This window comes from Narcine bancroftii, chromosome 3 (assembly GCF_036971445.1).
Source record: "Narcine bancroftii isolate sNarBan1 chromosome 3, sNarBan1.hap1, whole genome shotgun sequence".
In the NCBI taxonomy this organism is placed as follows: Eukaryota; Metazoa; Chordata; class Chondrichthyes; order Torpediniformes; family Narcinidae; genus Narcine; species Narcine bancroftii.
Window position 1 is genome coordinate 164,695,228 of NC_091471.1, and position 25,415 is coordinate 164,720,642.

The window sequence follows — 25,415 nt, forward strand, 5'->3', positions numbered from 1 at the left end:
ATATTACGGCAGATCGTTTGGACATGCTTATCTTCCCATTCTTTGTCTCTGTCCTGACTGGTGCGAACAATTTCGCTCATCATGGAGCAGCGTTGTCGCAGGGCTTCTAGGTCCTCCTCTAATTGCTTTCTCTTGCACTGAGATTCTACTTCTCTTTGAACTGATTCTGCTTCACGCTGAACGGAGTGGCGTAAGGCTGTGGCCAGCAACCAAAAACGATCCGTCATTGTGCCTTAGAAGCCTAATTGAGTTTTTTGAGGAAGTGATAAAAGATATTGCTGAAGGTAGGATGATAGATGTGGTGTATATGGATTTTAGTAAGACAGTTGACAAGATCCCCCATGAAAATTCATTCAGAAAGTAATGAACATGGGATCCATGGAACTTTGTGTGGATTCAGAAATGGCTTGACTGCAGAAAGCAGAGTGCAGTAGTCGATAGAACATATTCGCCCTGGAGATCAGTGACCAGTGGAGTTCTGCAGGGATCAGTTCTGCAACCCCTGCTCTTTTATAACTGACCTGGCTCAAGAAATCAAAGAAATGGGTCAGTAAGTTGGTAAATGGCACAAAGGTTGGAGGTGTTGTGTGCAGAAGGCTGTCATAAGTTACAAAAAATAATGAGAATGCAAAGTTGAAGGAGAAGTGGAAAATGGATAAATATGAAGAGTTGCATTTGGAAGGTCGAGTTTGAAGGTGGAGTACATGGTTAATGGCAGGATTTTTAAAAGTGGGGGGGGGGAATAGGGATACCTTGGGGTTCAAATCCATAGATCTCTCAAGGTAACTGCACCAGTTGATAGGATAGTTAACAAGGCTTATGATATGCTGGGCCTCATTAGTCAGTGGATTGATTTCAAGAGCCATGAGTTAGTGTTGCAGCTCTCTAAAACTCTTGTTCGATCATACTTGGAATATTGTGTTCAATTCTGGTTTCCTCATTACAGGAACGATATGAAAGTTTTGGAAGGGGTGCAGAAAAGATTTACCAGGATGTTGCCTGGATTGGAGAATATCTTATGAAGCAAGGTTAACAGAGCTTGGTCTTTTCTCTTTGAAGCAAAGAATGATGAGAGGTAACTCCATAGAGGACTACAAGATTATGAGAGACAAAGATAAGGTAGCCTTTTGCTGGGAAAGACCAGAAGACATCACCTGTTTATGGTGATGGAAGGAAAGTTTAGGAGAGGTACCAGGGATAAGGATTTTACAGAGGAAGTAGTGGGTGCATGTAATGCATTATCAGAGGTGGAGGTGGATGCTGGTGCGATAGGGATATTTAAAAGACTCTTAGACAGGCACATGAATTCAAGAAAAATAGAGGGTTAAGGGTCTGAGAAAAGGAAGGTTTAGATTGTTGAGTAGGTTGATGTAGATCAGCACAACATCATGGGCTGAAGGGCATGTGCTGTAATATTCCATGCTTTACCTGCTAAAGACATACACCCTTTCTCTGGTCTTCATATTTAACCACAAGTAAATTCTATTTGGAAACAAATTGCTCCGAAATATATTGATGCAGGCCAATGATGCCCACTTATTGTCTCAGATGTGTAAAGTAAGGCATTAATTTACACAAAGCATCTGTTTAAGACAATTGAAAATTCTCACTATCATCTGTGTGAGCTTTCTAATGAAAATTCTAATGTATTATACCAGTGGTTCTCAACTTTTTTTATTTCCATTCACATACCACTTTAAGTATTCCCTATGCCATAAATGCTCCGTGATTAGTGAGGGATTGCTTAAGGTGGGATGTGGGTGGAAAGAAAAAGTTTGGAAACCACTGTTTTAATCGTACCTAATGACTCGTTAGGTGCACGGTTTCATAACTCCAAAGGAAAGCGGCCAAAGACAATTTTTCTCAAGCAAAATATTTCATTAACTATTGGGACTAGAGCAGTGATTCTCAACCCTCCCTTCCCACTCACATACCACCTTAAGCAATCCCTTACTAATCACAGAGCACTGATGGCATAGGGATTACTTAAAGTGAGATGTGAGTGGAAAGGAAAAGGTTGAGAGCCCCTGTATTATAGAGAACCAAGTCTTCCCTCTCAGGTGTGAGTTTGCTTGCACATCACACGTGTTTAGAGCTCTGTCAGATGATGAGTGACATAACATGCAATGACACAATCTTTAGGCTTAATTTGTGTTGGCCTTTAGTTATGTTATTCTAAATGCTGTCAATAAGAACTTATCTACAATGAAATGAACTGACTCAGTATATAAAAGTAAAAGTCAAAAATTTCTTGTTTATGTTTATTAAGTGACGATATTATTTAATGAGTTTAATGTATCTTATAGATTGAACTTTGAATAAATGGGAAGGGGGGAGAGGGAGGGAAGGGAGGGGGGGAAAAGGGAAGAAAATGACACTATATATTCAAAACAAAAATGTCTATATGTATTTTGGTCAGTATGGTTTATAGTGTGAAAAATAAAAAAAAATTAAAAAAAATTTTTTTAAAAACTTATCTAGTAGCCAAGTGACTGTTGAACAGCATTTGCTTCTTTCTCTCTCATAGATTTTCAGTGTTGAAGTTGCACTTTTGAAAGTTATTTGGAGTACATTGTAACTACATGGTAGATTGGATTGATAGGCATATTGGCAATTTAAATGTACATGCGTGTATGACTAAAAGTGAGAAAGTTGGAGAGACTGTATGTGTGTTGGTACAGTGGCATAGCTTCCAACAGTACAGGTTTGACATTAAGTTCCAGTACAATTTGTGTGGAGTTTGCATGTTTTTCCTGTGACTGCATGAATTTCCTCCACCTCCTGCATCCAAAAACCTGTTAATCAGCCCGTGTACAGAGCCCCAAATGTAGAAGTGGGTGATATGATCTGGGCAATATTCAGAGTAAAATATGGGATATAAAATGGGAGACTCACTAGCTGAAGAATCATTTAACTCAGTAATATCCATGAGCAAAATCCTTCTGACTTCATGGCTAACAAAAAATTATTGACCTCCATAAGTGTTATTAAACTTTCAATTTTTGTTACTGCTTTGGCCACAGGTGTGCTGGGGTTGGTGGTGGGTGTGAGAGTGCTCACGGGCTCTCAGAAGCTTTATAAGAGAGCAGCTCACCAGGGCACTGCACAGTTTTGGACCAGGATAATGTGCTGGGAGCCAGCTACCCTGAGGAGGATTCCATCAGAGACCAGTATGGATGAAAGTGTGTGGCCTAACAGCAGATGGCTGGGCAGGAATAGATCCATGTCTGCTTTGAAAATCTACCACGATGCCCGGAGCCAACTTATCATGAAACAGTAATGATGAACAGTTTTCAAACTAAAAGACCTACTCCATTTCATTTTCCACAGGTATAAGCTGACCTACTGAGCCTTTCAAACATTTGCCCATGTCTTTACATTTCCAGCATGCAAAATAGTAAATGATTTTCTTAGAGAAAAAACAAGGTGCAGGAAGGAGGGCTTCATATTTCTGGATCATTGGGCTCTCTTCCAGGAGAGATGGGACCTGTTCCAACAAGACAGTTTGCATCTGAACAGGAGGGGGATTAATAACCTGGCAGAAAGTTTTCTCGTGCTTCTCTGATGGGTTTAAACTATATTTGCAGGGGGGTAGGAATGAGCATGCCAGAACAGACAGAGGAGTGGAGAAGGGGAAAGATAATGCGAAAAATTGCATGCATCGTTAGAAGTCAATGGGTTGTACACAGTTGAAATTTTGGTAAGTGCATCTATTTCAATGCAAGGAATATTGTGAGAAAGGCAGATGAGCTTAGACCATGGAATGGCATGTGGAAATATGACATTGAGGCCATTAGTGAAACTTGGTTGCAGGAGGGGCAGGACTGGCATCTCAAAGTTCAGGGCTTCCGTAGCTTTAGACGTGGTAGAATGTTGGGTGGGGGGTAGGTAATGTAAAGGGTAGGAGTGGCATTGCTCATCAGGGAAAATGTCACAGCTGTGCTGAGGCCAGAGGACTCGTCTACTGAGATTTTATGGGTGGAGCTGAGGAACGGAATAGGTATAACCACACTCAAGAGGTTGTATTATAGACTGCCCAATAGTCAACGAGAATTGGAGAAGCGAATGTGTAGACTGCTGCAGGAAACGTGAGGTTGTGATAGTAGGGTATTTTAATTTTCCACTTATTTTGACCAGGACTTCGATACTGTAAATGGGCTAGATGGCTTGGAGTTTGTCAAAGGAAAGGGTTCTGAATCAATATATAGAGGTACCAGCTAGAGAGAATGCAATACTTTTAGTGGAGGAGACAGGACAGGTAACAGACATATGTGTAGTGGAACATTTTGTGTCCAGTGATCATAATGACATTAGTTTCAAGTTAATTATAGAGAAGGATACGTCTGGGTCTCGGTTTGAGATTCTAAATTGGAGAAATGCTAATTTTAAGGAAATGAGAAAGGATCTAGAATGCATCGATTGGAATGAGCTGTTTTCATGCAAGCATCTGTGAGGTAAGTGGAGGACCTTCAAAGGTGAAATTCTGAGAGTATAGTTTGTATGTTCCGGTCAGGGTTAAAGGCAAGGTTAGCTGGCATAGAGAACCTTGGTTTTCGAGGGATATTGGTGATTTGGTTTGGAAGAAGAGAGAGGTGTATAGCAGGTTTAGACAATGTGGTACAAATGAGGTACTTGCGGAGTATAAAAATGCAAGAAAATCCTTAAGAAATAATCAGGAAAACAAAAAAAGAAGACATAAGGTTAAACAATATGAAGAAAATTCGTAAAGGTTTCTAAAGGTATATTAAGAGCAAAAGGATAGTAAGGGACAAATTTGGTCCCACTGAAGATCACAATGGTCGGCTTTGTATGGTCCAAAAGAAATGGAGGAGATATTTTTTTTTTAATTCACTCAGGAAATAGGCACAGAGTCATGGGAATGAGGAAAAAAAGCAGTGAGATCATGGAACCTCTTCAGATTAAAGAGGAGGAAGTGCTTGCTGTCTTAAAGCAAATAAGAGTGGATACATCATCAGAGCCAAACAAGATATTCCCTCGGATCTTGATGGAGACTAGTGGAGAAATTTCTGGGGCTCTGGCAGAAATATTTAAAGTGTCAATAGCCATGGGTGTGGGGCCAGATGATTGGAGGGTAGCTCAAATTGTTTCATGGTTTAAAAAAGGCTCAAAAGTAACCTTAGAAATTATAGGCTGGTGAGCCTGATGCCAGGAGCTGGTAAATTATTGGAAGCTGTTCAAAGAGATCAGATATACAATGAATCGGATAGCCAGAAACTGATTCGGGATAGTCAACATGGCTTTGTGCATGGTACGTCGTGTTTAACCAATCTTGTAGTTTTTCGAGGAGGTTACCAGGAAAGTAAATGAAGCAAAGGCTGTGAATGTTGTCTACATGGACATTAGTAAAACCTTTGACAAGGTCTCACATAGAAGGTGAAGTAGTGAACTGGATTCAACAATGGCTGGATGGGGGAAGCCAGAGAGTAATAGTAGATGATTGCTTCTCTGACTGGAGGCTTGTGACTTGCAGTGTGCCTCAGGAATCGGTGCTGGAACCATTGTCGTTTGTCATCTATATCAATTATCTAGATGAAAATATGGTAAATTGAATCGGCACATAAGCTTGTAGAGAGATCTAGTTGAGCTGGAAAAATTGGGCTGAAAAATAGTGGATGGAATTTAATGTGGACAAGTGTGAGGTGTTGAACTATGGAAGCACAAACCAATAAATGACATACATGGTGAATGGTAGGGCATTGAGGAGTGTGGTAGAACAGAGGGACCTGAGAATACACATACATAATTCCCTAAAAGTGGTGACATAGCTGAAAAGCATTGTAACAAAGCTTTTGGAATATTGGTCTTCATAAATGAAAGTATTGAGTATAGGAGTTGGAATGATATCTAAGGCATTGGTGAGGCCAAATTTGGAGTATTTTGTACAGGAAAGATATCAATAAGATAGGAAGAGTGCAGAGAAGATCTACTAGGATGTTGCCCGGACTTCAGGAACTGAGTTACAGGGAAAGGTTAAACAGGTTGGGACTTTATTCCCTAGAGCGCAGAAGAATGTGGGGAGATTTGATAGGGATATTTAAAATTAGGAGGGGATAGACAGAGTAAATGTAGATAGGCTTTTTTTCCACTGAGGGGAGGGGAGATACAAACGGGAGGACATAGGTTAAGGGTGAAAGGGGAAAAGTTTAGTGGGAACATGAGGGGGAACTTCTTCACACAGAGAGTGGGCATATTGGCAATTTAAATGTACATGCGTACTCAGTGCCAGCTGAGTGGTGTATGTGGGCTCAATTTTAACATTTAAGAAGAATTTGGATGGGTACATGTGTGGGAGAAGAACGAAGGGCAATGGAGGGAATACAAAGGTCAAAAAAAAATTTCTATACAGACAGAAGTTTTGAACTCCTGAAGAGGAGGAAGAGTTTAACACAGCAAAAATGACCCTATGGAAAAAAGGTTATAAATTTATGTTAAAATATCCAGCGGTGCTTAAAATAGTTATCCCGAGGCAGCAAAGCAAGCTGTTTTCGGATCTGGAAAAAGCACGTAAATTTGCAGAACACCTACAAAACAGACAGAGAGATGAAGATATATAACAAGAACAAAAACTATATATAAAGAAGAAGAATCAAGTATAAGTAAGAACTAAGAAGAGAAAGAAAGGGAAGAAAGGAAGTAAGGAGGGAATTAAGAGAGTGAGCTTTGTTATATATGAAGATTAAAATCTTTTCTGGGGGCTGTGTGGGGAGGAATAACAGTCACTGCAAAATCAGTTGAAGCTTGCGAGCGGGTTCGCAAATCCAAATGAAGAGGGGAGATGTGGTTGCCAGACAAGGGAAAAAGGGCAACTCAGAGAGGGGAGGGACTATTGGGGTTAAAGGAATTTTAGATATGGGAATAGTGGAAATATTTTATGTTTTAGAAATGTTGTCTTACAATGTGTTCAAAAAAAGAAAACAGAAATGGATAAGAAGGGAAGGTGGTGATGAGGAAGCGGAAAGGAAAGATAAACAAAGTATGAAATGGCCATGTTGAACTATATTACTTTAAATATTAGTGGAATACATAACCAAATCAAAAGGAAAAAGCTGTTAAATTTACTGAAGAAAGAAAAAAATTGATATAGCATTTGTAAAGAAACACATCTAACTGAAGTGGAACACAAGAAATTAAAAAGAGATTGGATAGGACATGTAACAGCAGCATCATATAATTCAAAAGCCAGAGGAGTAGCTATATTAATCAATAAAAATATACCAATCAAAATAGAAGAGGAAATAATAGATCAAGCAGGGAGGTATGTAATGATAAGGTGTCAGATATATTCAGAATTTTGGAATTTACTTAATGTATACGCACCTAATGAAGAAGATCAAAAATTTATGCAAGATATCTTTTTGAAGATCGCAGATACGCAAGGGAATATACTAATAGGAGAGGATTTTAACCTTAATTTGGACTCAAACATGATAAAACTGGAAAAAAGACTAACAAAAAGAACAAAGTAACCAAATTTATAATTAAATCGATGCAGGAAATGCAGCTTTTGGATATATGGAGGAAACAACACACAAAGGAAAAGGAATATTCATATTATTCGGGTAGACATAAAACATACTCAAGGATAGAACTATTCCTGTTATCAGCCCACATTAAAAGAAGAGTTAAGAAAATGGAATATAAAGCCACTTTGTTATCGGATCACTCACCCCTGTTATTGGCAATAGAGCTAGAGGACATCCCACCAAGAATGTATAGATGGAGATTAAACTCCATGCTACTTAAAAGACAGGATTTTAGAGAATTCATTGAGATACGAATTAAAATGTACTTTGAAATAAATACGGAATCAGTGAAAAATAAATTTATACTATGGGACGCAATGAAAGCATTCATCAGAGGACAGAAAATAAGTTATGTAACTAAGATGAAGAAGGACTACAATCGAGAAATAGAACAGTTGGAAAGGGAAATAATAAATACAGAAAAAGAATTAGCAATAAAGGAAGATACAACTAAAAGAAGAGAATATGAAACACTACAAACATATAAAGTGGAGAAGAACATAATGAAGACAAAACAGAAATATTATGAGATGGGAGAAAAAAACACACAAAATACTAGCATGGCAGCTTAAGACAGAACAAACTAAAAGAATGGCATTGGCATCAAGGAAAAAGGACAAACAAATTACATATAACCCAACAGAGATCAACAAAAACCTCAGGGAATTCTACGAACAACTATATCAAACTGAAAACTAAGGGAAAGAAGACAAAATAGATGAATTTCTAACTAAAATTGAACTACTGAAATTACAAACAGAGGAGCAAAATAAATTAATAAAACCATTTGAAATAGAAGAAATACAGGAGATATTAAAAAAACTACCGAACAATAAAACACTGGGAGAGGACGGACTCCCAATAGAATTCTATAAAACATTTAAACACTTATTAATTCCTCCTCTCCTGGAAGTAATGAACCAGATTGATAAAACACAAAACATGCCAGATTCATGCAAAACAGCAATAATTACAGTAATACCAAAGACGGGGAAAGATCCACTAACACCAGCATCGTATAGACCAATATCTCTATTTAACACAGATTATAAGATAATAGATAAACTATTAACAAACAGATTGCTCGACTGTGTACCAAAAATAGTAAAACTAGACGAAACAGGATTTATTTAAAAAAGACGAACAATGGACAATATCTGCAAATTCATTAACTTAATCCATGCAGTACAAGGAAACAAAATTCCAACAGTTAGACACAGAGAAAGCCTTTGACAGAGTAGAATGGAATTATTTATTCAAAGTACTACAAAAATTCAACCTACCAGAGAAATATATTAATTGGATTAAAGCATCATATAAGGGACCATTGGTGAAAGTGACAGTGAATGGATATATATCATCTTTTATCTTATCTTTGGCTTGGCTTCGCGGACGAAGATTTATGGAGGGGGTAAAAAGTCCACGTCAGCTGCAGGCTCGTTTGTGGCTGACAAGTCCGATGCGGGACAGGCAGACACGGTTGCAGCGGTTGCAGGGGAAAATTGGTTGGTTGGGTGTTGGGTATATATCAAGCCAATTTAAATTAAGCAGATCAACAAGGCAGGGATGTCCACTATCTCGCTCACTGTTCGTATTAGCTATAGAACCACTAGCAGAACTGATAGGAACAGAAAATAAAATACGAGGGATAAAAATAAAAGAGAAGGAATATAAAATCACTCTATTTGCAGATGATGTTATAATATACTTAACAGAACCAGAAATATCAATAAAAGAATTACATAAGAAATTGAAGGAATATGGAGAAATATCGGGGTACAAGATCAACTAAAAAAAAAAGTGAAGCAATGCCAATGAATAATGCGGATTTCACAAAGTTTAAGAAAGAATCACCATTTAGATGGCAAACACAAGCAATTTGATATCTAGGTATACAACTAAATAATAATCTCGCCCATCTATATAAACTAAATTATCAGCCATTAATGAAAAAATTACAAGGCGACTTAGAGCACTGGAAAGACTTACCACTAACACTGATAGGAAGGATAAACTGTATTAAAATGAACATCTTGCCAAGGATACAATACCTATTTCAATCATTACCAATTCACCTAACAGAGAAATTCTTCAAGGAACTAAAGAAAATAATAAGGAAATTCTTATGGAAAGGGGGGAAAACCGAGGATAGCACTAGATAAATTAACAGAATGGTACAAACAAAGAGGCTTTCAACTACCAAACTTTACGAATTATTATAGAGCAGCACAATTAAGTTACTTATCAGATTTTTATCAAACAAGGGAAAAACCAGATTGGACCAGATTAGAGCTAGATAAAATAGGGGAGAAGATACCTGAACATATACTATATAAGTGGGATGAAAAATTGGTGCAACGTAGGAATTCACCAGTATTGCACCATCTGCTCAACATTTGGAAGAAGATTCACGTAGAAAGGAATAAAATAAATTATCAGCTACCAAAATTAATATTGACACAAAATCAATTAATTCCTTTCACAATAAATAACCTTTCCTTCAGAGAATGGGAGAGAAATAGGATCAAAAGAATAGAAAATTGTTTTTCGGGAAACAAATTATTATCTTTTGAACAAATGAAGAAAAAATATAATATAACTCCTGATACAAGGTTTGCATACCACCAACTGAAAACCTACTTCAAGGACAAATTGGGAAACAGTCTGAGGTTACCAGAAGGAAGCAATTTTGAATATGTGATTACAGACACAATGATAATTAAAAGATTTATAACAAACATGTACATCAAACTGCAAGAAAAGGAGAACTTAAACAAAAATGGGAACAAGATCTAAACAAAAAGATAAAGAAGGAAACATGGGAAAAGCTATGCTCCGGAACTATGAGAAATACAATAAACATGAGGTTACGCATGATACAATATAATTGGTTACACAGGCTATACATCACACCCCAAAAATTAAATAAATGGGACCCAACAGTATCAGACAGATGTTTTCGCTATAAAAAGGAAACAGGAACAACAATATATGCAATTTGGACATGTGAGAAAGTGGAAAAATTTTGGGAAGATCTAAACCAGATATTAAATAAAATCAGAAAAAGCAATATACAAAAAAACCCACAGATCTTCCTTCTAAGTAATATAAGAAATAAAGAATTTGGACTCGATTTGGATGGAGCACAAAAAAGATTTATTATGATAGCCCTAGCTGTAGCAAAAAAATGTATTATGTCAACCTGGAAATTAGAAGACAATTTGAGAATACAACAATGGTACATAGAAATAAATAAATGTATTCCATTAGAAAAAAATAACATATAATTTAAGAAATAACATCACAATATTTGAACAAATATGGGAACCATACATGAAATACAATAGAGAAATCCTACCATGGACCTCCACCACCGAAAATGATAGAAGGAGAAGACAACGAAACGAACTGACTCAATATATAAAAGTAAAAGACAAAAATTTCTTGTTTATTTTTATTAAGTGATAACATTGTTTAACGGGTTTAATGTATCTTATAGATTGAACTTTGAATAAATGGGAAGGGGGGAGAGGGAGGGAGGGAAAGGAGGAGGGAAAAGTGGAGAAAATGACACTGTATATATTCAAGAGAAAAATGTCTGTATGTATTTTGGTCAGTATGGTTTATAGTGTGAAAAATAAAAAAAATTTAAAAAAGTTCACCTTGGTGGACAAGGCTCAAGAAGCCTTTTACAGTCTGATATGTTTGTTCCTTAAAGAAGAACAAACTTGTGTGGGTTTAATGCTTAAGCAACTTTATTTTTGGAGCTGCATGAACCAACAACGTACTTGACTTCAGCCGTAGTCTCCTTGTGTTCCCGCCTTTCCCACTGGGAAATGCATTTCTTTATTATACACACATAATAACACATCTTTCCCCATTTTTTTAAAAAAAGAATAAAAAAACACAAGCACAGTCCTATGTCTACATGACAAGGATATCTACATTCTGTGGCGAGTCTCTTTTCACTCAGCAGGTTTTAATCAGTCTCTAAGATGGTTTAACAGCCCTTTTCGGTTGATATGTGTTTCCACATACTTGCTTGCGTTTGCTGCGTTAGTATTTGTGTCTTTCTTTCTTTCTTTTTTTTCAAACTTTATTTAAAAGATAGAAAAAAATAACGTACAGTATAGAAATAATAGTAAAAAAAAAAGATTTTACGTTAACACCCACCCCACCCTCCCATCCCTTCAGCCAACTCCCTTAAGGGGAGCAAAAAAAAAAGTAGATTATATATATATAAAAACAAAATATTATAAATGTTAATACTATTTCAAAGTATATCTAAATGCATATATGTCAAATATGGAGACCACTTACTAACAAAAGAAGAAGAATTATCATGTAAATTATAAATAATATTTTCCATGACAATGCATACTTTCAATTCATTGTGCCAATGTGATATATTAATCCCAGTATCATCTTTCCAAGTACTAGCAACACATTTATGCACTACTGATAACACCAAACGTACAAAAGCAATTTGAAATTTGTCCAGTCCAATTCCCCTTAATGAATACAAATTTCCCAACAAAAAAATTGTTGGATCTAATGGTAATATAAAATTATATAATTTTTCCAAAACTACTTTAATTCTTTGCCAAAATGATTGAACTTTAATACAAGTCCAAGCAGCATTTAAAAAAGTTCTAATACATGAGCCAGATCTAAAACAAGAATCCAAATTACTAAACCCATATTTCTGGGGTCAAATATTGATGTAAAAAATTATAATTAACCATTCCATATCTTACATTAGTCAAATTAATTACATTGTCCCGACACTTATTCGCCCAATCATCTTCAGGAAAAATAAATACTAAATCATTCTCCCATTTAAGTTTAGATTTCTGCCAATCTGACTTATCGATACTATCTTGTAACAAATTATACATAACTGAAATATAACTCTTTTTCGGTATAGAGGAAATCAAAGATTCAAATCTCGAAAGAGTAGGTAAAATCATCTCTCTACCATAATTATCTTTTATCAAAGCTCTAAGTTGATAATACAAAAACAAAGAATTTACATGTATATCAATTCTTTCTCTCAATTGGTTAAAAGAAAGAAATTTCCCCTCTACAAAACAATCTTGTATTGAATTATACATTTAGAATCCCAAATCTTTAAATGATTATCAAATGCTGAAAAAGGAATACGCTGATTATTATACAATGAAGTTAAAATTGATCATTTGTATTTTGACCCTAACACCCTGTTTTCTTTATCCAAATCTTTAACAAATGTTTCAATATCGGCATATCATATTGCTGTTACAAAATCAAATTCCAACGAAATATAAATTCATGTATCTCAACCCTAGAAATATACACCATCTCCACTTTAGCCCAGCTAGCAGGCTAATCTAAATTAATCAATCTACTAACAAACTTCAACTGGGCCACTTCATAATAGTTTTGAAAATGTGGTAATTGTAGTCTGCCCAATGCATACTTCCATGTAAAGCTATCCAACGCCATTAGAACTAATTTACTTTTCCATAAAAATTCTCGCACTGCTTTATTTAGAAAGTAAACAAGGTATTGACTGAAATAAATATTGAATTCGAGGAAAAATATTCATTTTAATACAATTAACCTGACCAATCAAAGTTAATGGAAGATCTTTCCACTTATTCAAATCTGCTTTAATCCATCTTAATATAGGTACATAATTTAATTGATATAATTTTTGATAATTATTATCCATAAACACACCTAAATATTTAATTTTACTTGTCCACCTTAATTTTGTAATAGTTTTAAATTCAGAATAATCTCCCACTCCAACAGGTACAATTTCAATTTTATCCCAATTAACTTTATATCCCAATAATTCTCCAAATTTCAACAAACACAATTGTTTCTGTCCTGGGTAAACTTGTACCTCTCTCTTTGTTCGTTTTAGATTGGTCACAGTGTTTGAGCTACCGAAAGAAAATAGACACACACACCGAGAGCAGTTCAGTTTATACAAATCTTTATTACAAATTCTAAAGCTGATTTCAAACTACAATATGCTAGCCCTTCCCAACTATACTTCCCAACTATACTTCCCAACAATGGCTGTTCTGGTCCCAACTGCTGAAGCGAGGCAACGACTGCACACTTGTAGTAGGTTGTCGGGGCGCTGGTAGCAGCTTCTCCACTTCCCTCAACCAGGGCATTAACTGGATTCTAGAAGTTCTTCTTTTTGCTGAGAGATGTTACCACCTCTCGGAGAGTCTCAAACTTCAGCAGCGGGACCATGGCTTATATTACCCAAAAACTGCTTACCCAAGCACCTATTCCCAGCACAGTAAAAAAGATAAGCGAGCAAGCTAGAATGCCTAGGCTTCTATCGAATAATGTAATTTTCAGCTTATCACTTTGAATACAATGGTTTATTTTGCATGAAGGCTAGGCCTCTGAAAGTCTGTGACCAAAACAAGCAGGAAGATTAAGTGTTCTTGGTACACAGATGTCCTTTCGACAGATAACTTCATCTCTGGCCGCTCGGTGGAATTTAGCTTATGTCTGCTGATTCCAAAAAACAAGCTGGTTCTCAGCCTTGCAGAAGCAAAGGCTGCAAAAGTAAAAAAAAACATGGTTTAAATCTTCCATTACAAATTGTTTCAACAACCATTCCGGTTCCATTAAGTATACCAACACATTGTCCACAAATAAGTTAATTTTATATTCTTCATTCTTAACCCTCATCCCTCTAATTTTTTCATTTTGTCTAATAGTCTGAGCTAATGATCAATAACCAATGCAAATAAGGCTGGTGACAATGGGCAGCCCTGTTGAGTTGAACAAGTCAATTTTAATGGTAAAGAAATCTGTCCATTTATCACCACCCTAGCAATTGGGTTCATATATAAAGCCTTAACCCAACCAATAAAAAAGGGGAGAATTTAAATTTCTCTTACACTTTAAATAAAAAATTCCACTCAACCCTATCAAAAGCTTTTTCTGCATCTAATGCAAGCACCATAGGTTGGTTAGGTTGCTTTCAATATGTGTTAACCAAATTAATTTATCAAAATATATTGTCTGATGCATTTCTATTCTTAATAATACCAATTTGATCAATATGTACCAATTTCAGTAAATACTTAGCAAGTCTATTTGCTAATACTTTCACTGTAATTTTATAATCTACATTAAATAAAGAAACAAGTCTATATGAAGACACTTTTAATGGATCTCTATCTTTTTTTTGGAATGACAGTTATTAAAGCACTTGAACATGATTATGGTAACTTCTGATCTGCAGTAACTTGATTCAACACTTCTCCAAATAAATTAGAGAAATCATCATTAAAAAAGTTTATAAAATTCCACAGAGAATCCATCATCCACTGGGGACTTTCAATTAGGCCTTTCCTGAATAGCTTTCTTAATTTCAAAATCTGTAAATGAAGATTCCAATCCCTGAACATCATTTCCATCTAATACCGGAAACATTAATTTAGATAAGTAAGAGTCAATAGAACCATTATCCTGTTTCCCCTCAGAAGTATATAATTTTAGATAGAATGAATAAGACTGGTCATTAATTTCCTGAGGTTTATAAGTAACTTTTGAATTCTTCTTATCAGCATTAATAATCTGAGATGTCTGTTCAGCTTTCAATTGTCAAGCAAGTACCTTATGAGCTCTTTCCCCAACTCATAATAACCTTTTTTAGATCAATTAATTAAGCGCTCAAACTGATAAGTTTATATAGTATTATGACATAATTTCGACCTCACTAATGCAACTTTTTTATCTTCTGTTACATCTTTCTGAAAATCTTTGTCTAACTCAGCAATCTTATTTTCTAACTCTAAACCTTCTGCCATATATTGTTTCTTAATAACTAATAATCTTCCCCCTCAAATAAGCTTTTAAAGCATCCCATATTACAAAATCCACAGAATTAACATTCTCGGTCAAAAATAAATAGATATGCTCTTTAACAAAAATAACAAACTCTGTTTTTTTTCCAATAACATTGCATTAAACCTCCATCTAAACGACGGACGTACTACCTCTGAACATTCACAAGAAAAAAGTAATAACGAATGATCTGATATGACTCTACTTTTATATTCAGCTCGTAATACTCTATCTTGTAAATGTGCTGATACCAAAATTAAATCAATTCTAGAAAATGAATCATGTCGTGAAGAATAAAAAGAAAAATCTTTCTCTGTAGGATTAACTTTTCTCCAAATATCCACCAAATTTAAATCTTTAATTAACACATTAATTTGTGTTGCCATCTTTGATTCCCTTATACTTTTTGGGCTTCGGTCCAATAAAGGGTCCACAACACAATTAAAATCACCACCAGCTAAGACATTTTCATTAGCTTGAGTTAACAGTAAAAAAAAGCTTCTGAAATAAACTGCTCATCATCTATATTAGGGGCATAAAGATTCAGCAAAGTCCAAGATTCAGCAAACATTTTACAATTCACTCTTAATACTCTGCCAGCGTACCCCTCTGATGATTACAATTCAAATGGTAAATTTTTATGAATCAAAATTGCTACTCCTCTTGCCTTAGAATTAAAAGAAGAAGAAAAAACATGACCAACCCACCTTTTGGTGTTGTTTTTTTTTGTTCTTTTATTCTCACTTATTAATGAATATTATTTTTATTTGGAAGGCCTAGATATTTTAATTTGAGGGTTCTATATATAATTTTTTTTCTTTGTTATTATTAATTTTGTGACTATTTTTGGTATCTAGCAATTGTATTAGATAGATCGAATTTGAAATTTGCTACCTTTAATCTTCAGGGATTAAATAATCTGATCAAGCGTAAGCGAGTTTTGGCTTATATTAAAAATATGAAGATTGATATCGCTTTTTTACAGGAGATGCATTTGAATGAAAAAGAAAGTATGAAATTGAAGAGGGATTGGGTTGGACATGTTTTTTCTTCTTCATTTAATTCCAAAGCTACGGGAGTAGCAATTTTGATACATAAAAAATGATCTTTTGAATTACAATCAATGGAAATGAATGCAGGACATATTCTTAAGTTAAATTGTAAGATTTTTAATGAATTTTGGACTTTACTTAACATTTATGCACCGAATGTAGATGATGAAGCATTTATTTTGGATGCATTTCTGCTTCTGGGACAAGCTAATGAAAATCTATTGGTTGGAGGAGATTTTAACTGTGTTTTGGAACCTTTATTAGATAAATCTCAAAAAAAATGTTAAAAAATCTCAAATGGCAATTCATATTCGAGCTTTGATGGAAGATCTTAATTTTAGTGGACCTTTGGCGATGTCTTAACCCAACAGAGAAGGATTTCTCTTTTTATTAATTTAGACATGAATCCTTTTCCAAAATTGATTTGTTTTTAGTATCGGCACATTTACAGGGGAAAATGCTACAGGCAGAATATAAAAGTACGGTAATTTCAGATCATAAGTATTTTACTTATGAAAGTTCTGAAAAAGTTTGTGCAGCTTATCGTTAATATGATGTTGTTAAAAAAAAGTGGCATTTATTGAATTTTTAAAAAAACAAAATCTCTTTCTGGAAGAAAATGTTCAGAATAAATTTATATTGTGGGATGCTATGAAAGCTTACTTGAGAGGTCAAATAATTAGTTCTACCTCTAAGGTTAAAAAGAATTACTTGACCAAGAGTCTTGAATTAGAGAAACGGATTGATGAATTAGAAAAGCAATTTCAGAGAGATGCGACAGCAAATCAGAAGATAGAGTTGTCTAGATTGAAATTGAAATATAATACGTTGCAATCTTATCAATTTGAATGTTTGATTAATAGATCTAAACAATGGTATTATGAATGAGAAAGCACATAATACCATGGCAGTTAAAGAAAGAACAGGTATCAAGGGTTATTAATGCAGTTAGATGGAATTCGACTATTACATAAACCTCATGAAATTAATGATGAGTTTTACTCATTTTATAAGAAATTATATAGTTCTGAGGAAAAACAGGAGAGCGGTTCGATTGACTCCTTTTTATCGATGTTGAAATTACCGGTATTAGGAGAGGAAGATATATTGGAGCTGGAGGCTCCTTTTACTGATTTAGAAATTAAATCGGCTATGTTGGAAATGCTGAATGGAAAATCACCTGGTGATGATGGGTTTTCGGTTGAATTTTATAAGGTATTTTATGATGATTTATCTACAGTGTTTGGAGATGTGTTATGACAGATTAAGGAACATTCTGATTAACCTGAATCATGCTCTAGTGCCTTAATTATGGTAATCCCCAAGAAGGATAGAGATCCGTTAAAGGTGTCTTCATATAGACCAATTTCTTTGTTGAATGTAGACTATAAAATAATACCTAAACTATTAGCGAATCGATTGGCTAAATTTTTACCTAAGTTGATACATGTTGATTAAACAGGTTTTATAAAGAATAGGTATGCTTCAGATAATATTCTTAGAGTGATTAGTTTGATTAATAAACATCGACAGTGCCCTAACCATTTGATGGTAATATCTCTTGATGCAGAAAAGGCTTTTGACAGAGTTGAATGAAACTTTTTATTTAAATTCTTAGAGAAATTTAAGTTTGGTCCTTCTTTTATTGATTGGATTAAAGCTTTATATAATAAAACAATAGCCAGGGTATTGACAAATGGTCAAATTTCTGAACCTTTTAAATTAACCCATTCAACTCGACAAGGTTGTCCTTTGTCTCCAGCTTTGTTTGCGTTTGTAATTGAACCTTTAGCACAGTTGATATGACAAAATACACAGATACAAGGTATGAGAGTTTTAGATGAGGAGTATAAAATTAATCTATTTGTTGATGATGTACTGGTATATTTAACAAACCCAGCTCAGTCACTTTTACACTTGAAGGAATGTTTAACACAATATGGATCTTTGTCTGGATATAAAGTTAATTGGGGAAAAAAGTGAAATTTTACCAATAGGTGAAGGTGATTATTCAGTTTATAAGAATATTATTAATTTGAAGTGGACTGATCGAATTAAATATTTGGGTATAAATGTGGATGTTGATTATCAATCTTTATATAAATTAAATTATGTACCATTAATGAAAAAGATCAAAGCTGATTTGATTAAGTGGAAGGATCTTCCTATAAATTTAATTAGAAGAATAAATACAATCAAAATGAATATCTTTCCACGTATACAATATTTGTTTCAGTCAATTCCGTGTTTACTTTATAAGAATTTTTTTCGAGATTTAAATAAAATGGTTAGGGAATTTTTATGGAAGGGTAAATTTCCGAGAGTAGCTTTGAATAAGTTAACCTGGAAATATGCATTAGGGGGATTACGCTTACCACATTTTCAAAATTATTATGAGGAAGCTCAATTTAAATTTATTAGTTTATTAATGGATTTGGAACATCCCCCTAGTTGGGCTAAATTGAGATGGCAAATATTTCTGAATTTGAAATACATCAATTTTTGTTTTGGTGGAATTTAAATTTATTACAACAATATAATGCGCTTATACTAAAACATTTAATGAAGTTATGGATGAGGAAAAATAGAACGATAGGTTCTAAGGGTAAATTATTGACTTTAACACCGTTATATAATAACCAACTTATTCCTCTTTCTATGTATAATCAATGTTTATTACATTGGAAATCTAAAGGTATAAAAAACTTGGGGGATTGTTTTAAAGAAGGTCAATTTTTATCATTTAATCAAATGAGAGAAGATTTTGGTATTAATGAGAATTCTTTATTTGTTTATTATTAATTTTGATCCCCAGTAAAACAAATATTTGGTAGAAATATGATTTTACCTAAATTAACTAAATCTGAATCTTTTCTTGTGATTGCACCAAAGAAGGGATATATTTCATTGATGTATCAAATATTAAGGAAAGTATGGAGAAAAAAAAAGGGATAGGATAGATCTAAGATTAAATGGGAAAAGGATATTAACTTTACTTTTCCGAGGATGACTGGTTAGATATCTGTCATGATAGTGTTACTAGATCAATAAATGTTTGTTATGCAATGGTTAATTACAATTTTTTTTACATCATTTGTATTTAACACCTGAAAAGTTTTTAAAAATATGGTTTTAGTGAATCAGACTCTTGTTTTAGATGTGGTAATTTGGTTGGAACTTTTTTTCATGCTGTTTGGTTATGTGTGCATATACAATCTTTTTGGAAAGCAATTCAATTGTTTTTGGAACGTTTGTATAAGATCAAAATACCTTTGGATCCGACAATATTTTTGTTGGGTTAGTTGAATCCTTTGAAAGATTTAGGATTAGGCACATTTCAGATTGCTTTTGTGTATTTAGCTCTACCTGTTGCAAAAAAATGTATAGCAAGTACATCGAAAAATGCTAATGTGATTGATATTAATAGATGGTATAATGAGATGAAAACTTGTTTAGCAATGGAAAAAATTATGTATGTTTTACATGATAATTATTCTTTTTTTTAATAAGTGGTCTTTATATTTAGAATATTTTCATTTAGATTCACCTTGATTAGATTTTAATCAATATATTTCAGTTTTATTTTCTTTTTCTTTGGCTCTCCTAAAGAGAGTAGGCTGAAAGGGGGAGGGAGGGTTCTTTTTTCTTTTCTTTTTGTATATATATAAAGAAAAAATATATCATTCATAATATGTATTTTTCTTATTGTATGTAATAACTTTGTTGGACAAATAAATAAAGTTATGAAAAAAAAAAATTCCAGGATAACAAAAAGAAAACTTGTAGCCTTTTCGCCACAAAACATCTTTGGCCATATTAAATTCTCGTAGTCTTCTAATAACCTCTTTGCTCAGATCAGCATAAAAGAACACTCTGATATTTTGAACCATTAATGGAGACTGATTTCTGTACCACCATAGGTAGAATCATTTCTCTATCTTGGTATTTTAAACAATGAACCAAGACTGCTCTCGATGTTTGTCCTGGAAGTGGTTTTCTTCTCAGAGCTCTATTAGCCCGATCCAATTCCAAGCCTTCAAGAAAAAGTTCTTTACTCAGCACCTTTGGGATCCAATGCTTAAAAAATTTTATAGGATTGGAGCCTTCAATGTCCTCTGGAAGACCAATTATTTTCACATTATTCCTTCGGCTTTGATTTTCCAACAAATCAATCTTCTTCAATAAATCTCTTTTTTGAATCCCTCAATCTACAAAAGAACCTTCCACTTTTTCCAATTTTTCTCTATTATGTTCCACCTGATTTTGACACTCAGAAAAGGTTGTTTCAATTTTCTTAAAATTATCTTGCACAGTATCAACTGATTTTATACATCTATTAATATCACTCTTAACTATAGTCTTTTCCTGTTTCATAGTTGACATTTCATCACACAGGGTATTCATTTTTATTTACATCTCCATAAATCCTTGATTCACCTGAGTTGGTATTTGTCTTGGCATATTGTGCATTTGACAACCAATCCTTTCCAAAACAGTAAACACTGAATCCATTCCAGATTCCACCTCCACTTTTTGAGGTCTCCCTCCTCTAACTACAGGCTCCTTCTCCTGGACAAATTCCAATAAGGTAAGTTCCTCTTCTTCCTCAGTCATTGTTGATCCTTTAGCTGAATGGCTGCGGGTCTGGATTTGTTTCTTTCTGTGAACTCTGAACAACATGTTCCTTTTCCACATGTGCTGGCCCTTCTTGTGTACTGACAGGTGATGGATCACAACCATGGGGTGAGCTTGTGGTTGCAGATCTACGCAGTTCCTTCTCAGAGGTGTCCATTCCTGAATCTGGTAGGAATGTGGATGTATTTCCTCTTCGGGACGTCAGCATTCGGGCTCCCCCACAGCCCGTACTTTCTCCAGCAATTTTCGGACCCAGAATGCCCCATGCAAGCCAGGCAAAACCACCGGCCGAGGTCACAAAAGTGTCAGTGCCATCTTGCGGAGGCAGGGTCAGTGCCGAGGTCAAATTCAAATGGGGTGGAATCCTCTGAGGCTTGGAGACTCCCAGCAACGATTCCGTGGATTCAGCTATGCAGGTAGGCCTCAATTCTTCCGCACTTTTGTATGTTAATTTTTTCTGAAGTTGAGGTTTTAATTTTTTCTCATTAGATGCCATCATAAATCACTGTTATTTAAACAACTGTAAATATTATTTTTAACCACTTTATGCTTTTTTAAAACTGGGTATTTAGTAATCCAGCTGGAGGAAGGTGGAATACACATCTTTCTTCTATGCCATCTTGCCATGCCCCCCAGTATTTGTGTCTTTCTGTGAACTCTGAACAACATGTTCCTTTTCTACATGTGCTGGCCCTTCTTGTGTACTGACAGGTGATGGGTCACAACCATGGGTTGGAGCTTGTGGTTGCAGATCTACGCAGTTCCTTTTCAGAGGTGTCCATTCCTCTGACTGAATCTGGTAGGAATGTGGATGAATTTCCTCTTGCACTTATCCTTGCATTGACCATGTATCGAATTGTGATCTCGGATTCGGACTTGAACTCCAGGCTTCAGGACTGGTCGACCTTTCATAGTCTTATCATGATCCTGTTTATGTTTTACTTTCTCTTCCACTTTAGCCTCTTTGACCTTGTGCACTACTTCAGGTATCAACGGATTTTCATGCATTGGAAGGTTAGTCCATATGTGTTGACCCATCAGCATTTGGGCAGGAGAAAGGCCATTCGGTGGTGGCGCATTTCTGTGAATCATTAGACTTCTTTGGAAATCCTCTCATTCATCATGTGCTTTCTTCATGAGGCTCTTCACCACCTTGACATAACTCCCTGACAGGCCATTAAACTTTGGGTGTTGTGGGCTTGAAGTTATATGTCCAAACCCCCAAGAATTGGCAAAGGACTCTAATTCACTGCTTGAAAATTGTGGACCATTGACTGATACTACTTCACAAGGAACTCCATGCCTTCCAAACACCTTTTTCATATAAGTGATTAACTGCTTTGCTGGATGTTGACTGCAGTGTTGTTACCGCTGGGTATTTGGACAAATAGTCAAACAAATCTACTCTAACTTTGAAGTATGGCCTGTCTGAAACAGGGTGTGGTGTAAATGGTTTTGCTTGCTGCTTTGGTCTATAGATAAGGCATTTTTCACATGAAGCTGTGGTCTGGCTTTTGTCTTGGTTCATTCTTGGCCAGTACATCTCCTCTTGAGCACTATGTTTGCATTTTTCCTCACCACAATGTCCTTTGTGTATCTTCTGGAGCATTTCCTTGCAATAATAACACTGGAATCACAAACATTTTCCCTTTGAAGTCTATATCATTCACAACTGACAGTTCATCTCTGCCCGCTCACTAATCCCAAATACTCATAGGACAGTCATTCTTAACTGCTGGCCATCAGTTCTGTATTGTATCTTTGAGCTTTTTCCTTGTTTCATTTGCATCTGTTGCTTTCCTGATCTGCTTTGTTCTAGTCTGAGATACTGGAAATGAGATGATAATAATCATGTCAGCATAGGCCTGTATCTCTGCATTAACCTCTTGGTCACTCTTTTCTTTCTTGTCAATTGCTCGAGACAATGCATCAGCTGAAAACAAGTATTTTCCTGGCATGTAGATCATTTTCACATCATATTTCTCCAGCCTTATCAACGTGAGCTTTTCTCTCAATGGACAGTCAGTCAGTGGTTTCGATATAATTGAGACCAGTGGTTTATGGTCTTTCTCCACTTCAAGAGCTTATCCATAAAGGTATTGATGGAAACATTTTCATGCATAAGTGCTGGCCAGAAGCTCTTTCTCTATCTTTGCAGAGTTGACCTGCACTTGTTAAAGCCCCTGATGCACAGGCCGCAGGTTGCCATATGTCCTTATGCTGCTGCAGTAGTACTGCTCCAAGGCCATGTCAGGATGCATCATCCCAGATCCTGATGTGCCTATCCAGATCATAAAATATTAGTACAGGCTCTTCTGTTCGGACTTTGAGTGCCTGGAAGCACTCTTCTTGCTCGTGTGACCAGATCCACTTATTTTTCTGCTCAAGGAGTGACCCAAGTCTTGCTGACACAGTCGACAGATGCGGGATGAACTTAGCCAGGTAAGTCACCATCTCGAAGAAACAACTCACCTCCTCTTTGTTTTGGAGTTTCACAAAATTTTCAATGGAGTCTTTTTTTAGGACAGACTTCACTCCTTGTTCAGATATAACATCTCCTATGAAGGTCAGTGTCTTTACACCAAACATACATTTCTCTTTATTTAATTTCAAATTGACGTTCTGTACCATACCAGGCACTTGCCTTTGTCGTGTATCATGTTCATTCTTGGTGGACCCCAATACAATATCATCCATCATGGTCTTAACTCCAGGTATACTTTCAAAGTATACCTCATTGAACTTCATCTGCCAAAACCCCGATGATGCGTCGAGCTTGCTAAACCATTTTGCACCTGTAAACCGGGACATGATTTCCTCCCATATTGGAAATTTAAAATGCTCTCTCTTGATGACCTGATTTTTCTTTTGCATAATTTTCTGAATGACTTTTATCCATTCCTTGCAGGGTAGTTCTCATTTAAGTTTGTCTCTAATTAGAAATTGAACTTTTCTGCATGCATGGACAACAGAAGCCACTGTCTCATCTATGTGGATAATCTTCTGTACACCAGGTAAGTATCCCAGCCCCCCCAAAGACATCTGTGTACTCTTCAATGAGTGTTGTGTGCTCATCTTCAGTCTGTGAAGTCACTATAAAAACTCTTTTCACCAAGTTGAGCTCTTCACATGCACTCAGACCTAATATTGGCTGTACTTTAGATGCTACCATTTGTGTTTGAAGATCACCATATAGCCCCCTTTTGCTGGAAAGTTCTCTCTACTGTAACCTGTTAACTTTTAATTTCACAGGATAAATCTTGCTCTTTAAGCTGAGGGTCTTGTAATCGTCTATAGATAACAGATTCACCTGGGCTCCAAGTGTGGATCTTAAATGGATAAACTGTTTCATTCACAGTCACTGGAATGATCCATTCTGTTTTGCCAGCAGCAACAATCTGTAGTGAATCCATGAAGCATTCCTCCATTTCTTTGTCCACTGTGTGCACCTTTCTCTTGGTAGCCCCTGCTTTGCAGCTCTTTGCAAAATGATTCTTCTTCCCACATTTATTGCAGGTCTTTCCACAGGCAAGTCACATCTTTGGAATGTGTCTACCTCTGCACCTGCTGCATTTGCTGTTTGAACCTATCTCTTTGCTTTACTGAAGTTTTTGCAAACTCCTAGTGCTCTGCTTTTCATTGCATGCACTGTTGTGTTGATCCTATGCACCTCCTGTGGGCTCTGCTGCCCTACACATATCCATAGCCTTTTCCAGAGTCAAACGTTTTTCACCTAACAATCTTTCTTTAAGTCCATTATCTGCGATTCCATAAACTATTCTGTCTCTTACGAGTGAGTTTTTCAAATCTCCAAATTCACGGGACTTACTCAGTGTGTGTAGCTTGGCTAAGTTTTGGTCAAAGCTCATACTTTGTTTCTGGTCACAGGAGAAAAACTTAAATCTCTCAAATGTGATGTTTTTACTTGGAACAAAGTACTCTTCAAATTTTGTCACAAGAGTGTCCAATGTGAAAGATGTCTCATTAATTTGAAAATTGTTATAGATGTCCAAGGCATCTTTACCCATCATGTGTGGAATTATAGAGGCTTTCCATTTTTCATCAGACTCTCCCGCTCCACCAGCCTCTAAATAAATGTTGAATCGCTGTTTTAAGTGTTTCCAATTATTGGTTACATTGCCGGTAATCCACATCAATGTGGGAGGACTTATCCATGATGGGAACTATTGTCTTTTCTTACTTACTCACACACTTCTGACACCATGTTATGTTTGTTCTTTGAAGAAGAACAACCTTATGTGGGTTTAACGCTTAAGCAAATTTATTTTAGGAGCGGCTTGAACCAATAATACACTCA

At 35.5% G+C, this 25,415-nt stretch overlaps 1 protein-coding gene across 13 annotated transcripts in view; it reads right to left on the reverse strand.

Moving 5' to 3' along the window:
• ccser1 (coiled-coil serine-rich protein 1) overlaps positions 1–25,415 on the reverse strand; it is a 1,096,421-nt gene that overhangs the window by 374,048 nt on the left and 696,958 nt on the right. The window contains exon 10 of one of the 13 annotated variants that reach the window (XR_011353900.1): positions 11,341–11,638. The exons of the other annotated variants lie outside the window; for them this stretch is intronic. The gene's annotated coding sequence lies outside the window, so the exon portion shown is untranslated. Of the gene's footprint in view, positions 1–11,340; positions 11,639–25,415 lie in introns of those variants that run through there. 13 annotated transcript variants of the gene reach the window in all.